Here is a 15,388-nt window from a genome sequence, read left to right as displayed (position 1 = left end):
TGCTCCAGATGTTGTTATAAACAAGCTGAAGTAACACTACCACTGAAACACAGTAGTTTGTTATACTAAACCGATGAGGAAGCTCACACTTTACTCTTCAACAGATAATCATACCTGCAGGTTTTCTCATGTAGTCATAGTTTCTCAGGGCTTTTCAAATAAGCCGCATAAGACAAAAAGCTCAACAATCCACCATTCAGAATCAGAAATTGTATTATTTATTGCTAAATGGTGCTCTTAATATTTCATTGCAATTTTGTACCATTTGGCAAAGCAAGCAAAAGCTAGTCACAGTAAAATGAAATTCATAGAAAGTCCACAAAATACAACCTCTGGTGAAATCAATTGTGAAGTTTATTTGCTTAAAAAGAAAAAACAAAAAATAAACACACATTACATCTTATTGACAATTTGCCAGCGATGCTTCTGTAAATGGTTTTATATTAGCTCAAAAAAGCAGAGATGACAGAGGATCAGAATCAGCCATACCATAACATTTTTTCAGTGACCTCATTAGTCTGAATAGATTTATTAAAACAAACATTCACAAATTAACAATCCAAAAAGCAAGAAAATGAAATCTATAGTGCTACACAATAAAATTAAAGCAAAACAATGAACCCTTTACACATGAATTAATTCAGGAGTAAGGGCACAAAGCCTGGCAGACACTTTCGTTTCTGCCCTGAGAACAGCCAAATTGCCAATAAATAAATTAGCCAAGCATTACATAAGGCCACACAATGAACTAAATTAAAAATCCTGTAATTGTGAACACTAACTGTGAATACTAACTGAAGATAAATCTGTTTGCTAGAACTACAACTTCCTTTACAAAGCTGGTATAAACATCTTCAGTAAATAAGTTGGGGCAGGTAGGAACTATACAGCAGGTCAAATCCTGTCTAACATAAGGGACTTTAAATTTTACCTGACCTCTGGAAGGTCACAAGAATCATACTGCGGCTGTGCTTAGCCTGTGCAGAGAATACATTGGAGACACCTCTTCATCTGCAAACACCGCTTATACAATACAATATTCAGCTGCACCTAAAGAAAAAAAACAAAAAAAAAACAAAAAAAAAAAACAAACATGAGATTTCTGGAGAGTCTAGATGATTTAACAAACACTTAGAGGTCCCTTTCATAAGAAGCGAAATCGGTCAAAGCAGACAGTGTTCTCTATGGAGCGGTCGGATGAAAACAGACTGCCTGTCTGGTTCCATCCAATCCATCGTCTGATCCAAAGGACGGATGAGGAACGGATCGGATGCCCTTGGGTGACAGCAGACAAATGTCTGCCGACATCCACCGCCCCATAGAGAACAATGGCTGGTCCAATCGCGTCCGCCTGAAAAACAGACAGGTGGATCCAATCGGTCCGCTGCTGTGAAAGGGGCCTTAAATTTATTTTAGTAATCAGTAAAACAAAATATCACTTTTGACTAGATTTGAACATGATTTTAAAGATCATAAAAGCCAAAATATTTTCACCTAAAGGCCAAGTTTACTTTTTCCAGAAAGCAGCCTATGCAGTCAAGGGGCCCCAGTAGATAGTAAACTGTGCAGCTTTGTGAATTGTTCATTTATTGTCCTGCATGGGCCCTTCACCTCAGCTAGTAATCTCCACATCCTGCCGTGTTGCCAAGATGTGAAAACCATTGGAGACTCACTCCCAGTATAAGCTCTTGTTCACACCAGTGCGATTTGACCATTCAAAATAGCAAAAATAGCATGACAAGTCGCACCCCATTTGCAGCAATGGAACTGTTGGAGCCACTCAAGTTACACAGATTAGAACGGTTCCATTGCACTGAATAGGGTCCGACTTCTGATGCAGCAAGTGCTCCAAAGTAGGAGCGTTTCTCACATGAGTGTGAATCCGGTCTTAAAAGCAGAAGAAAAAAGGAGCTTCCATCATGACAGATATGGAGAATGGTGGTCCCATCCCTAACGTAATGAAACACAGAAAAAGATATCCCCCTTGGACTGGGACTTTAATAGACCACCAACTCTTTGAATAGAATTTGTAAATTTATTAATGTACTAACAGACGGAGAGCGTCTATGACATACAGACAAGAACGTGCCTTCTATACAAAATAGATATACAGTAAAAAAAGAATTATACAGATGTAATATGAATGTACTCTCCTGGGGTGGATGTACCCTCAAAATAATTTGAGGTTACAGGTTATTAGAACAAATCAAACGCGTTTCGGTGGACCAAGGACTCCCCCTTCCTCAGAGCTGCTGTTTGAATAAAGATCCCCCAAAACGCGCTGGCTTTGTTCTCAGCACCTTAACCCTCAAAGTGGTTTACAGGAGGGACCATCTGGCCGCATCCTGAGGTAGCAGCCCAGGCCCACAACAGGGCCCAATATTTTTACACAAAATCTGGGCATTAAACTCTGGAAATACGTTTTTCCTATTCCACCCATCTGACCCTCCATCTATAACCAGTGACCAATTAAGTCAGTCCGGACCTTCCAACAAATACTTTTACTTTACAGCCAAGGAAGCTGCTTCTGTTTGATCTGCAACTACCATGGTGCTGCACATGTGACCAGTTATGACACCAGCCATTTGACGTTTGGATAGTTTGTTTGAGAGCACAAGCAAATGTGAGTTAGAAATCCTGGCATTCCAAGAATGTCATTTTTTTGAAACGGGTAAATTGATGGTTTTAGTTCTGCTTTATGATTTACTGCTGTTCAAGGACTCTGGGCTTTAGCAAAATGGCAGCCTCCAGCAAGAAGAAACAGGATCAATGCTGGAGGCAATTTACAGCACACACCAATTTCAGTAGCATAATTATTAATGTGGAATGTATGTTCCTTGCTAAAGAACATTTTCTATAAAGTAATGCGCAAGTTCTGCTTTATGTTGCAGCGACTTTGAAAAAGGTTCCTGCACTACTTTTCTGCCATTTCATTGCAACTAGTATTGTTAAATGAAGTCGTAAGCCGCAATAAAATCACACATCAAAATCATACTGATCTGTGACACTGAAGTAGCGAGATTTCAAAGCAGCATCCAATTCGCTTGATAGGCTAGTGTGACCGGCTCTCAATGGAGTCGGTTTACACATGTCTGGGGTAGCTGCAGTGCATTCCTGTGAGTTTTTGGGTCCGGTTCAGGTGCAAAATCAGGCAAATATTCAGACCTGAATCACACCTGAACTGTGCTGGGAACTGTAGCCGCACATATGTGAACCCAGCCTAAAGCAGTAGTAAAGTCATTTTTAAAAAGTAAAAAAAAGGAGGACGCTGGTCCCACCAGAAGACAGTGATTATTGCTAGCGGCTAGTAGTATTCGCAAGTAAAATCCAGCAGGCTGGTTCCAGCCAAGTTGATTCATCGATCAACTTGTGTTCAATCAGCCTGCCCATAAATGGTTTGAAACGCAGCCAGTTCCTGGTAAATCGGCCGAGATTCCAACAGTCTACAGCTGGCTCAAATGTCTGAAGTGCTGTTTATGAAGTAATACATTTTGATGAGGAGAAGCAATTTCTTGCCAAGTTGTAATCAATTTAGCAGGAAATTGCCCATGTGTAATAATGGGTGCCATGGAACAATAACTAAGAAAGTTCTTCTCTAAAAAGGAATGGTAAACTAAGCCTCATGAATTCTGTAATTGCCACTGCGACAAGTTTTCCAGAAACATAATCCTGCCCAGGTAGTTCTTTGGCCTTTCTAATGCACAATAATGATTTAAAGGACCAGACGTTACAATATTGTTTATTGGACCAGAATTACTACAACTACAGATAGCGTCTTAGACTACTTGAAGTCTAAGTCTTCTTTTCCAAATGTGGCATCACTGAAACAGGAAGATGTGCTGCCAAATTCTAAATATAACTAAGAAGTAGTCATGATTTGAATTTCCCAGCATGGATGAGGTCTATGCAGGGTCTTCATCCTTTGGTGCTCAACATGCTGATGGACAGGAAGGGATAGAGCCTGTGTTAGACTGGCTTGCAGTGAATAGCTAATGTGGCACAGCCTTCCCCTGTCCTCATTTCAGAGAGTATTCTGCCTGCCCTGACAGCACGGTTTAAGATTATACTGCACCAAACCAATTAAAAGAAAAGCAATCCAAACAACTTTCTTTTATAAAGAAAATAAAAATAATAATAATAATAAAAAGAAAAGCAAAGGAACACCTTTTATTTTGAATCACAAAAGCTTCCTTTTGCATGAATGCAATTTGGGGGGGGGGGGGTACAATTATTCATTAATAAACCATGTTTGAAAAGTAAAAAATTCCTCAAGAACTGTTAGGCTCTGTTCACAACAATACAACTCAGCATGGCGTGATTTTGGAAAATTGGAAAAGGGCCCTGTACTACTTTGGTGCAGTTCCAATGCAGTGTAATTCTGGTCCCATAGAAAATGCAAACCACATCCAAGCTGGACTACACAATCACACTGAAAGTCAGATCAAAAGCAGATCGCAGCAGTGTAAACCTGGCCTTAATGTAATAACATGTGTTATAGCCCATGGTCATTACATTTAGGAGTACGTTGTGTATAGTGCTATCAATTTATAGATACTAGATTTCTGTTGAGATCTTCTCAATAGGATAGCAGCAGTACAGAATTATTATCCTCCTGGCCATTTGTTACTCTAAACCTAGCCTTAAGCCTGGTACAGTTTTTTTTTTTTTTGGATCAACCCAGAAGGTGAAAAAAACAAAAACAAAAAAAAACAAACACCTGTCAGCTCAAGTCGAAGCCGCTGTACTAACTATCCAAACTTAGTACAGCAATCTACCCCGCTGATCTGTAGTGTTCTGACAGGGGGACATCCCCCCTGATCAGCGCTGTTTGCCAATGGCTGAGAGCACTGATCAGGAGCTGATCGGCTGCTGGTTTTCCAGCATGCTTGTCTGACAGAAGCATCATACACACGGGCCAAATGTCAGCCGCCCCCCCAACCAGCCAATGTCTTTGGCCCATGTGTAGGGCTTGGGTATCGGTTATTTTGAACGGTAGTTTTAAGATAAGTGCACATCCAAACATTCTTCACTTTCACCTGTCACTGCAACCTCTTAAAAAGAACTCATATCCTTTGTACTATTTTCAGCCTGCAATTAGTTTTAGGTCACATTCAGATCTATGTGTTGTGTCAACAAACAGTAAGGCCAAAGTCAGACGGGAGACTTGGCTTCTAATAATTTTTAAAATTGCTAGCAGCAGAATCACAAAGAGGTTGTTTGTCCCTCTGGAATCAATCTGACGCAGCGAGATGTCACTCCCTTCACTGGCGGCCAAAATTCAGCAGCATTTGGGCCAGCGACAGGGTGACAACTCACTGCCATCTGGTGATTCAATAGGACAAACAGGCAGCCTTTCATCATTGGTCGATTCGTCTCTAGCAGCAGAACTGCCCGTCTGACATTAGTCTAAATTTGCAACAGTGGTGTTGCTTTATTATAAAAAAATAAAATTAAAAAAAAAAAAAAAAAGTTGAGTGCAAAATCTGGTGCAATGAAACCAATCAGCTTCCATTTTTTTCCCTGTCAAATTTTAATTGAACATGTCGAATTTAGAAGCCAATTGTCTACCATGCACAGCTGCACCAGGTTTTGCACTCTCCAGTTTTAGTAAATAAACCCCATTGTTTATCTAGCTTTAGCACAGTTTACACTAGCGGCGAGGACTGTCGATCCTCTGACAAGCAATCCATGCTCTGATGTCTTTTCAGAGGCATTTGACAGATAAGGAGGCAATATGTTGCTCCAATGCCACACTACTGTGCCGCAACTGTGTTCATGGTTGCACTGTAGTTGCAGCATGGCCCAATTCAAATGAATGGGTCACAATCGCTGGCAGGTAGTACCTGCTGAATGCCTGAAAACATACCACATCCGCAAAGCAAAGAATGTGTACACCCCCGACCACTGCCTTTGCAGCTAGGTAGTGTAAACGAGCCCTTACTAGAGTGAACGCCCTCTCCCCCCTTCAAGTCTTTGGGTCAGGTCAGACAGGTGGTTTTGTAGCAGAGATTAATCACTGCTACAAGTGGCTAATGGCAGCGACTGGTTCTGGTATGACCCTAACAATCACCTGTGCCTATTCCAGTGCGATACTGTGGGGTCTTTGCAGTACTACACAGTCTTTTCAAAATCTAAGCTGGCCACCTTTGCAAACCGTTCTATTACCTTGTAAACCTGGCAATAACCATAACTGCGTTGTGGAGAGAGCAGATCTGTGGGCAGAGCCCAGCAGGTGCCACCTACTACAGGCTGCCTACAGCAAACTACAGGAGGAGGTGGAGACGAGGCAATCTAAATTGCAATGGCAATGTTCTTGGCATACATGTGAAGTTGTAGCCTTTAGATTTACATTTACAACGCTCTAAAGAACTTTCTTGGATAAGGTTCCAGAATTCAAACCTACACTCCTCTGGTATTTATTATGTGGCCTTAGTCTGTTTGATCTATCCAGCTTCTAACAAAGAAAATCACTGGATTTGTGGAAGCACCGATTTGTAAAGGGGCTGTGATAGTAGTGATCTCTTGTAATGCTATTCCAGTCTACATCTGTCTCCTAAAGCACAGTCTCCCAACAAGTCCTACAGCATGTCCTGCAGTCTCTGATCACTTCTTGTAACATGACTATAGTCTCTGACATTCTACTGTTGTATGTCTAGTCTCTGTAGAAATGTATTAACTTATTATGTGTGGCCCTTTAGTGACATCAGGGACCACGCACAAGTTGCCCTGTATCCTGAAAACTACCAGTGCCCTAGAAGCATTTCCTATAGTAACCCTGGTTTAATGTAAATTTTCCAGGTTTGTGTATGAGAATGTATAGCACTCTCTTGTCATCTCTCGCCTTGACTAGTGCAACTCCCTCCTCTTTGGCTTACCTGCAGGTTGGATTCACACCATTGCGAATTCCATTCCGCATCCAATTCCCAATAGCAAATTGGGAATTTTGCTGTTCGTTCGTATATCTCTGCTGCAGGTCCGGTGCATTTTGCAGAATCCACTCAGTGTCTGCTATCCCTCTATGACAATCCCTCCACTGGCTTTCACTCCCCCAACAAAATAAATTCAAAATACTAACAACTTACAAAACCATCCACAACTCTGCCCCCAGCTACATCACTAGCCTAGTCTCAAAATGCCAACCTAATCATTCTCTTTGTTACTCCCAAGAACTCTTGCCCTCTAGGAGGCTCTGTCACCTCCTTTCACACTTGCCTTCAGGACTTCTCCTGAGCCTCTCCTATCCCCTGGAAATCCCTACCCCAAATCTGTCCAACTGTCTCCTACTCTATCCACTTTTAGACAATCCCTGAAAACTCTTCTTTTGAGAGAGAAGACAATCCTGCCTCCATCTAATTGTACTTTTATTTTTCTGTCAGCTCATCCCCCACAGCTATTACTTTTTGTATCTCTTGACCCTCGCTCTTAAGATTGTAAGCTCTAACAAGCAAGGCCCTCTCACTCCTATATTAAATTGTAATTGTACTGCCTGCCCTCATACCCTGTGCAAACTGCTTGCGCTACATAAATCCTGAATAATAATAATAATAATAATAATAATAATAATAATGTGCAGAGGGTTAAAAGTATGGGAATCCGTTTTTCCCCTAATCATACGTACCTCGGTGGATGCAGCATCAGACCGATGCTGCATCTGTGCCTGGCGTCTCTGCACTGAGAACCGAGCAAGCGAACACCGCCGATTTTTCACCTTAATGCAGCAGTTCCAACTGCTGTCTCTCCCCTCATTGGACAGATTGAAAGCAGCAGGAGCCATTGGCTCCCGCTGTTGTCAATCAAATCCAGTGACAGGGAAGCGGCTTTCCGTGGGAGGACCTGATGAAGAGGAGGGACCTGGAGTGCATATCGGGCACACCATAAGAAGAGGATCGGGGATGCTCTGTGCTAAACAACTGCACAGAGCAGGTAGGTAAAAGTATAGGCATGTTTGTAAAAAAAAAAAAACCACAACACACACACAGCCAAAAAAAAAAAAAAATGTAAATGATCCCTCCATCCAAGCTATACAGCATGAGTAGAGGAATCTCCCACTGTTCCTATTGTACTACATAACTGGCCCCATAGGCTATTAAAATACCCCAACTGTGGCTGCATCTCATTGGATTGAAAAATCCAATCATGTAAAGTTGTTGGACTGGAGGTGGCTCCATCCACCAAGGCAATTTTGGATGGTGCATCGTGAACCGGCCAAAAATCAGTGTATGGGCAGCTCTGAATGGTCTTCATATAAGTGCCTAAAAAGTTTTAGGTGGAGTTAAATTTGTAAGTCAATTACAGGTTTTTATTTTTTTGGGGGGGGGGGGGGGGGGTGAAAGTGGAACTAAAGCCATGATTTAAAGTTGAACTTCAGCAACTTGGTTAAAAGTGCAAGCACACTATGAGTTAAGCCCAACGAGGAACCTGTCATATCCTGGACTTAGAGCTTTAATTGAAATCTGACAGGTTTATTGCTCTCCAGGACGATAACTTCCCGAAGCTTTGAGGCTGGGCACTCTGCTCTCAGCTCCTTCAAATGTAAAGTTAATGCAGCTGCTATTGTAAATGGAAAATATTACTGTGCTAACTCAATAGGTGAAAAGTGAAAAGCTGCTACATAACAATGTGACAGATTCTAAACCGTGGATGATGAAAAATGTAGTGCTATATTTTTCATCATCCAATGCAGCTGCTATGCCCGCCACTTCCCTCCTTCTGCAGAATCTGAAAAGCTTTTGTATTATGAGAACTCACTCATAACATACAAAGACTTTAATGAATGGGCAGCAGAGGAGAGGGACGGGGTGAGCACTGACACACTTTGCGCTTCTCTCCTCTCGCAGCCCCAATTTTATCCTCCAGGAGTGCAATAAACCTGTCAGATGAAAATAATAGGGAGATGCCCAGGAGCTGACATGCACCTCATTGGACTTAACTCATAGTATATGCCTGCACTACTTACAAAGCAGATGAATTTCTGGGATTCAGCTTTAACGGTTTCCCAAACAATTAGAGTCAAGGCATGCTGTGAACGATAACTGTTAAGGGCTCTTTCTCACGGGGCGGATCAGTGATGATCCGCCCCGTGAATATCCGCTTGCTCAGCGGGGATCACTCCGCCGATCCCCGCTGAGCAGGAAGATGACAGGTGCATCGCTGCACACTGTGCAGCGACGGACCTGTCAGAGCGCCGCTCTCCCCTATAGGGGGATCGGATGATGACGGACCGTAGTGTCCGTCGTCACCCGATCCGATAACGGATGGAAAAGTAGGTTTTTCCTCCGTTACACTTTTCGGATCGGAGCGGATCGGATGTCAGCGGACATGTCACAGCTGACATCCGACGCTCCATAGAGATTCATGTATGTCCGTTTTTCATCCGAAAACGGAAGGATGAAAAACGGACATACGGATCATTAGTGTGAAAGAGGCCTAAGAGTTAGTGTGCTTATGTTCACTCTCAACTGAACTGTCAAGCCATCAAATAGCTGGTGTCATAGCTGATCATGTGAAGCACCATAGCAACTACAGATCAAACAGGCCAACATGACAGCTTCCTTGGCTGTGAATAATAGGAGGGTTTCTCCATAATGTTTTACATAAATGGATCAAAGCTGACCATTAAACTCAACCTGCGAGTGTTAAATGGTTTGTCCCAACACTCTAACTGCCACTTTTGCTGGAGGGCTTTATCTGTTAAAGGAAGCTGAAAATAAATAGACTTGCTGACCATATTACCAGATAGGAAAAAATAAATAAATAAAATCAGGGATACTCACCTATTTTTCAATAGTCCAACGACTGCGAGGTCCCTTGACCAGCATCTCCTCCCTGGCTCCTTCAAGGTGATTGTCTTCAGCCATCTTGCTTGGCCAATGCAAGACTGCAGTCACCCCAGCAAACTGGCAGTGTGCCAGAAATGTAAAGAGCTGCGAGCCTGGGTTCACACTACTGCAAACACAGACATCGCATGTGATTCGCACCGCACATCACATGCGATGTCTTTGAGATGCAAGTTCCGCCAAACAGTCTGTACTGCTGAACTCGCATTGCATTCAAACGAAAATGCAGCAGGAACCTTTTTTCCGCCGCACTGGAATCTGATTGCATGGGTGTTCACCCTCAATCTGTGTACATTCCACAGAAGACTGTGAACAGGTAAGTATTCTATTTTATAAAAGAAATTGTATGTCCGCAATTTTTTTAAGCCTTTAAAGCAGAACTTCACCTTTTCCTCCTCCACCCCCCTCCTTTCAAATTTGGGATATTTTTTTTTTGGGGCAGGGGGAATAGGTACCCGCTCCCACTTCTGGTCAGATGGTCAGGGCGATCTGAGCAGACGTTTAGCACCCCCTGACCCCCCCCCCCCCCAATAGCCTCTTGGGACATGTCACAGGTCTCAGGAAACTGCGTGACCAATAACAGTGCACAGCATGGCTTATGCACGTGCAGCCGGCTGTAAAGCCGCAAAGAATCAGTCGGCTGCCCACAGTCTGCACCTGAAGACTGGCAAAGAGCCGGGTGAGGACATCACTGGATCCTTGGACAGGCAAACGTGTTTTTTTTTTTTTTTTTTTTATTTGTTTTTTTTTAAAGCTAGCAGTACAGTATTTGTAGCTGCTGACTTTTACATTTATTTACAGGGTGCAGTCTTTTTCTTTTTAAATTGTGAGCAAGCATGCTGTTTATTGCAGAAGAGACATGCAATGTCTCTTCTGCAAACAAACAAAACCTACCTGTCTGCTTGCAGTCTTCCTTAGAACGTACAATGAGCTGTGCACTGTGTGCCTGTGTCAGGATGACTGAAATCCTGCACAGGTGTTACATCATCCCTTGTTGGCCAATCAAGATGGCCAAAGACTGGCACCCGGAAGAATTCTGCATGGGACCTAGTGGGCATTGGACCATTGCAACTAAAGTATAGCTGACTTTAGATATGCTTTAATGTTACTGACAGACTACATCATATATGTTATTTTTCCTTTAGTATGACTTAAAAAGAGGAGTTCCAGTCATATGTTTGTTTATTAAAAGTCAGCATCTACAAAAAGTGTAGCTGCTGACTTTTAATAAACAGCCACTCACCTGTCCCAGGATCCAGCGGTGCACTTACCTATGCTGTGTTCTCCGTGTCGGCATCTCTACTATGGCCAACCGGCTGTGATAGCTTGTGGCTTCAAAGCCGGGTTCCCACTGTGCATGTGCGAGCGGTGCTGCGCTCTGTGACTGGTCCCAAAGGCTTCTAGGACCGGTCATGTGTCCGAGAAGACTTTAGGAGGGAGAACTTCTGCTTCCAATCGCCTAAGGCGACTGGAACGGAAGCGGGAGCTGGTACCTGCTCCCCCCCCCCCCTCCTCCCCAAAAGCTGTTTCACAAACAGAAGCCCTTAGGGCACTTTCACACTGCCAGCGCCCGGGCGTCAGCAGTAAAACATTGCTACCGTCATTTTAGCGGCACTATTCGGCCGCTTGCGGGGTGCTTTTAACCCCCACTAGCGGCTGAAAAAGGGTTAAAACTGCCAGCAAAATGCTGCCGCTGCCCATTGATTTCTCTCTCCCCCAACTGGACCCTCCCACTGCCATCAATCAAATCCAATGAAGAGGGAGTGGGGGCGCGGGGCCGTGCCACACTGTCTGTGTGGCTTTAGATCGAGCATGCACGAGTACCCCCCAGCAAGCAGCTAAGGTGGCCACTTAAAGAGGGAGAAGGTGCTGGGGATCCCCAGAAAAGGAGCAGTGGGGCTGCCGTGTGCAAAATCATTACACAGAGCAGGCAAGTATAACCTATAACAGGGATATGCAACTAGTGGACCTCCAGCTGTTGCAAAACTACAAGTCCCATCATGCCTCTGCCTCTAAGTGTCATGTTTGTGGCTGTCAGAGTCTTGCTATGCATGATGGTACTTGTAGTTCTGCAACAGCTGGAGGTCCGCTAATTGCATACCCCTGCTTTATAATATGGAACCTATATCACTTTAAAAATGCACATAACTGCATCTGTGTAAGTAAGCCTTTGAGAAAAAAAAAAAAAGCTGAATAAAACAGCATAAAGTCCGTATACTGTGCGATGAGCGCATAATATATATATATATATATATATATTTTTTTTTGTAATTATTATTACATACACATAGCGAGCTCATTGCTTTGTATATATACACATATATCTTATATATAAAATTTATGCTGAGATGTGTGTGTATATAAACCGCAATCAGCATTATATATATTTATTATGTGCACAATGTGATGATCTCCTCTATATTATACATTACGATGATCTCCTCTATATTATACATTACGATGATCGCTGTGCTCAGGCTCTCCGGTCTCCCGCAGCTTTCTCGGTTCCTTCCAGGCACAAGGCGCCTCATTTCAGGCTCTCCCCGGAGGGATGACAGCTGTCAGGCCGGGAAGGGGTTAACCTTCCGGCGGAAGTCGGGCTCCTCTGACAGACGGACTTCCGGTGACGCAGAGCTCCCGCTTATGTCACCTCGGCAAATGGCCTCCGCTGAGAACGACGTCACAGCCTTCATATGACCTCTGAGCTCCCACACAAACGTCTATCTTACCACAGCACACAACCCGAGCCGCCCGTACCGTATATACATCCTCAGGGGACAAGCCGGCACCGACCCGGAGCGTCCGCGTCCCAGCAGGGCTTCCCCCTCAGCACACCATACGTCCCGACTCTGTCGTTCCTCCTGCCTGTCTGAGCATAAAATGGGAAATATCCCCTACAAAATGGCGCTGAGCCCTATGGCAAGCGCAGGCGCAGTGTCTGGAAGCGCGCTCCAAACTCCTCCCCTTGCGCAGCCCTTTTACTTCACTCTAAACTCGGCTTAGTTCCGTTTCCAGGAAACAGGGCAGCCAATGACAGCTGAGGGAAGGGTTCATCGCTCATCTCGGCTGGCCAATCCTCACTCACTGAACTCCATCCGGCTCGCCAATGTCTAATCACACACAGAAGAGGTCTGTCTTTGCTCCAGCCCCACCAATCAGTCACTACAGCAAGATCTACCCAATAGTAAAGCTCCTTTTTCTTACCTGCCTCTTAGGCGGCCAATAGGACTTGGACATTTGCGCTGCCAATGGCCCGCTAGCAATTTTTGACCAATCGGGCCACTTGTCTGCTCACCACGGCGTGAGGTAGAGCCAATGGTCTTCCGAGAAGGATTGCTTCTGCTCAACAGCTTGTTATTTCGTTTATTGCTTGCAGTTCCGTGCAAGTGGGGGAGTTGGAGGAGCCGAGTGTGTGAGTGGAACTTTCAGCTTATGTCGCCCGTTCTGGGGGGGAGCTGAGGAGGTCGGGAGCCTTGCTGGCTAGAGGAGGAGGGGCGGGATGGTGAAGCTCGGGCCATCCGGCTTGGCGGAGCGCTGACTTCTCCGCACAGAGTTTGAAGGGATGTGACGGCTCTGCCAATGGAAGGGTAGGCGGCTGAGGAGAAGGTGTGCGGGGGGAGGCGGGAGGGGGGGTCGGTAGAGCGGGGTGTCTCTCCCTGTCAGGGTGGTCTCTGAGGAGGAGGAGGAGGGGGGTCCGCTCCCTGTATGGGCACCGCACAACTTCCACAAAGGAGGATGCGGCCGGTGACAACGACTGACAGACCGAGCGGACACAAGACAAAGCCTGACCGGGGCCCTCCTCATCTCCTCCGCACCGACACAGGCAACCTGAGGTGACCGCACGGCCCTTCATCGGCCCTTCATCGCCGGCTCCTGTCACAGGCCGCACCGATCACCTCACCGGCTCCACCGCCGGCTCCTGTCACAGGCCGCACCGAGCGCACTCACCTCACCACCTACCTCTCACTGCTTCTGTCTTCAGGGGCCCCTCACTGCTTCTGTCTTCAGGGGCCCCTCACTGCTTCTGTCTTCAGGGGCCCCTCACTGCTTCTGTCTTCAGGGGGCCACACACATATTGTGGTGGTGGAGGCATCTGAGGGCTTCTTCTCCGAGATGACAGATGGGACCGGACCTTGATCGTGTCCTGGTCCTTCATGAGGGGACTGGACCTTTATCATCTCTTGGCCTTTCATGAGGGGACCGGACCTTGATCGAGTTGGTCCTTCATGAGGGGACCGGACCTTGATCGAGTTGGTCCTTCATGAGGGGACCGGACCTTGATCGAGTTGGTCCTTCATGAGGGGACCGGACCTTGATCGAGTTGGTCCTTCATGAGGGGACCGGACCTTGATCGAGTTGGTCCTTCATGAGGGGACCGGACCTTGATCGGGTCCTGGCGCTTCATGAGGGGACCGGACCTTGATCGGGTCCTGGCGCTTCATGAGGGGACCGGACCTTGATCGGGTCCTGGCCCTTCATGAGGGGACCGGACCTTGATCGGGTCCTGGCCCTTCATGAGGGGACCGGACCTTGATCGGGTCCTGGCCCTTCACGAGGGGACCGGACCTTGATCGGGTCCTGGCCCTTCACGAGGGGACCGGACCTTGATCGGGTCCTGGCCCTTCACGAGGGGACCGGACCTTGATCGGGTCCTGGCCCTTCACGAGGGGACCGGACCTTGATCGGGTCCTGGCCCTTCACGAGGGGACCGGACCTTGATCGGGTCCTGGCCCTTCACGAGGGGACCGGACCTTGATCGGGTCCTGGCCCTTCACGAGGGGACCGGACCTTGATCGGGTCCTGGCCCTTCACGAGGGGACCGGACCTTGATCGGGTCCTGGCCCTTCACGAGGGGACCGGACCTTGATCGGGTCCTGGCCCTTCACGAGGGGACCGGACCTTGATCGGGTCCTGGCCCTTCACGAGGGGACCGGACCTTGATCGGGTCCTGGCCCTTCACGAGGGGACCGGACCTTGATCGGGTCCTGGCCCTTCACGAGGGGACCGGACCTTGATCGGGTCCTGGCCCTTCACGAGGGGACCGGACCTTGATCGGGTCCTGGCCCTTCACGAGGGGACCGGACCTTGATCGGGTCCTGGCCCTTCACGAGGGGACCGGACCTTGATCGGGTCCTGGCCCTTCACGAGGGGACCGGACCTTGATCGGGTCCTGGCCCTTCATGAGGGGACCGGACCTTGATCGGGTCCTGGCCCTTCATGAGGTGCCGCTGCAGGACCCTTGTGAGGTACAGGTAATTGATGATGTCATGGTTCACCTCACCTTTTTCTTCCCGTCCTGAGGCCCCAACAGACAAATGGTCAGCAGTGAGGTGCTGGTACAGGTCGTTGATGGAGGTAGTGGTCAATGATCTGGAAGGGGTCATTGGGCACCTTACCTCTTACTGTCTTTTCCTGAGGTGCCCACAGACATACTGTGATCATTGGTGGTGAAGATGTCTGAGGGCTCCTCTCCTGCTTTTCTCTTGGGGCCCCCTCAGACATAGGATGATGGAGATGTCTGTTGGCACTTCACCTTTTGCTTGCAATCTTGA

The 15,388-nt window shown here is 46.4% G+C and overlaps 1 protein-coding gene and 1 long non-coding RNA gene across 5 annotated transcripts in view; one reads left to right on the top strand and one right to left on the bottom strand.

The window, feature by feature from the left end:
- Positions 1-336: 336 nt before the first annotated feature.
- Positions 337-12,826, bottom strand: LOC141116926 (uncharacterized). The gene is made up of 2 exons (XR_012237069.1): positions 12,594-12,826; positions 337-1,050 (listed from the first exon to the last, which is right to left on the bottom strand). It is a non-coding gene; the product is annotated as an uncharacterized lncRNA (long non-coding RNA).
- A 267-nt stretch (positions 12,827-13,093) lies between these two features.
- ARID4A (AT-rich interaction domain 4A) overlaps positions 13,094-15,388 on the top strand; it is a 115,294-nt gene continuing 112,999 nt past the window's right edge. For 2 of the 4 annotated variants that reach the window (XM_073609419.1, XM_073609417.1), the window contains exon 1: positions 13,095-13,248. The gene's annotated coding sequence lies outside the window, so the exon portion shown is untranslated. Of the gene's footprint in view, positions 13,249-13,273; positions 13,424-15,388 lie in introns of those variants that run through there. The other 2 variants (XM_073609421.1, XM_073609418.1) reach the window with 2 other exon arrangements.

Source organism: Aquarana catesbeiana, linkage group LG13 (genome assembly GCF_042186555.1).
Source record: "Aquarana catesbeiana isolate 2022-GZ linkage group LG13, ASM4218655v1, whole genome shotgun sequence".
Lineage (NCBI taxonomy): Eukaryota > Metazoa > Chordata > Amphibia > Anura > Ranidae > Aquarana > Aquarana catesbeiana.
The sequence above is the reverse complement of the archived record's forward strand: the minus strand, read 5'-3'. Positions and strand labels throughout refer to the sequence as shown.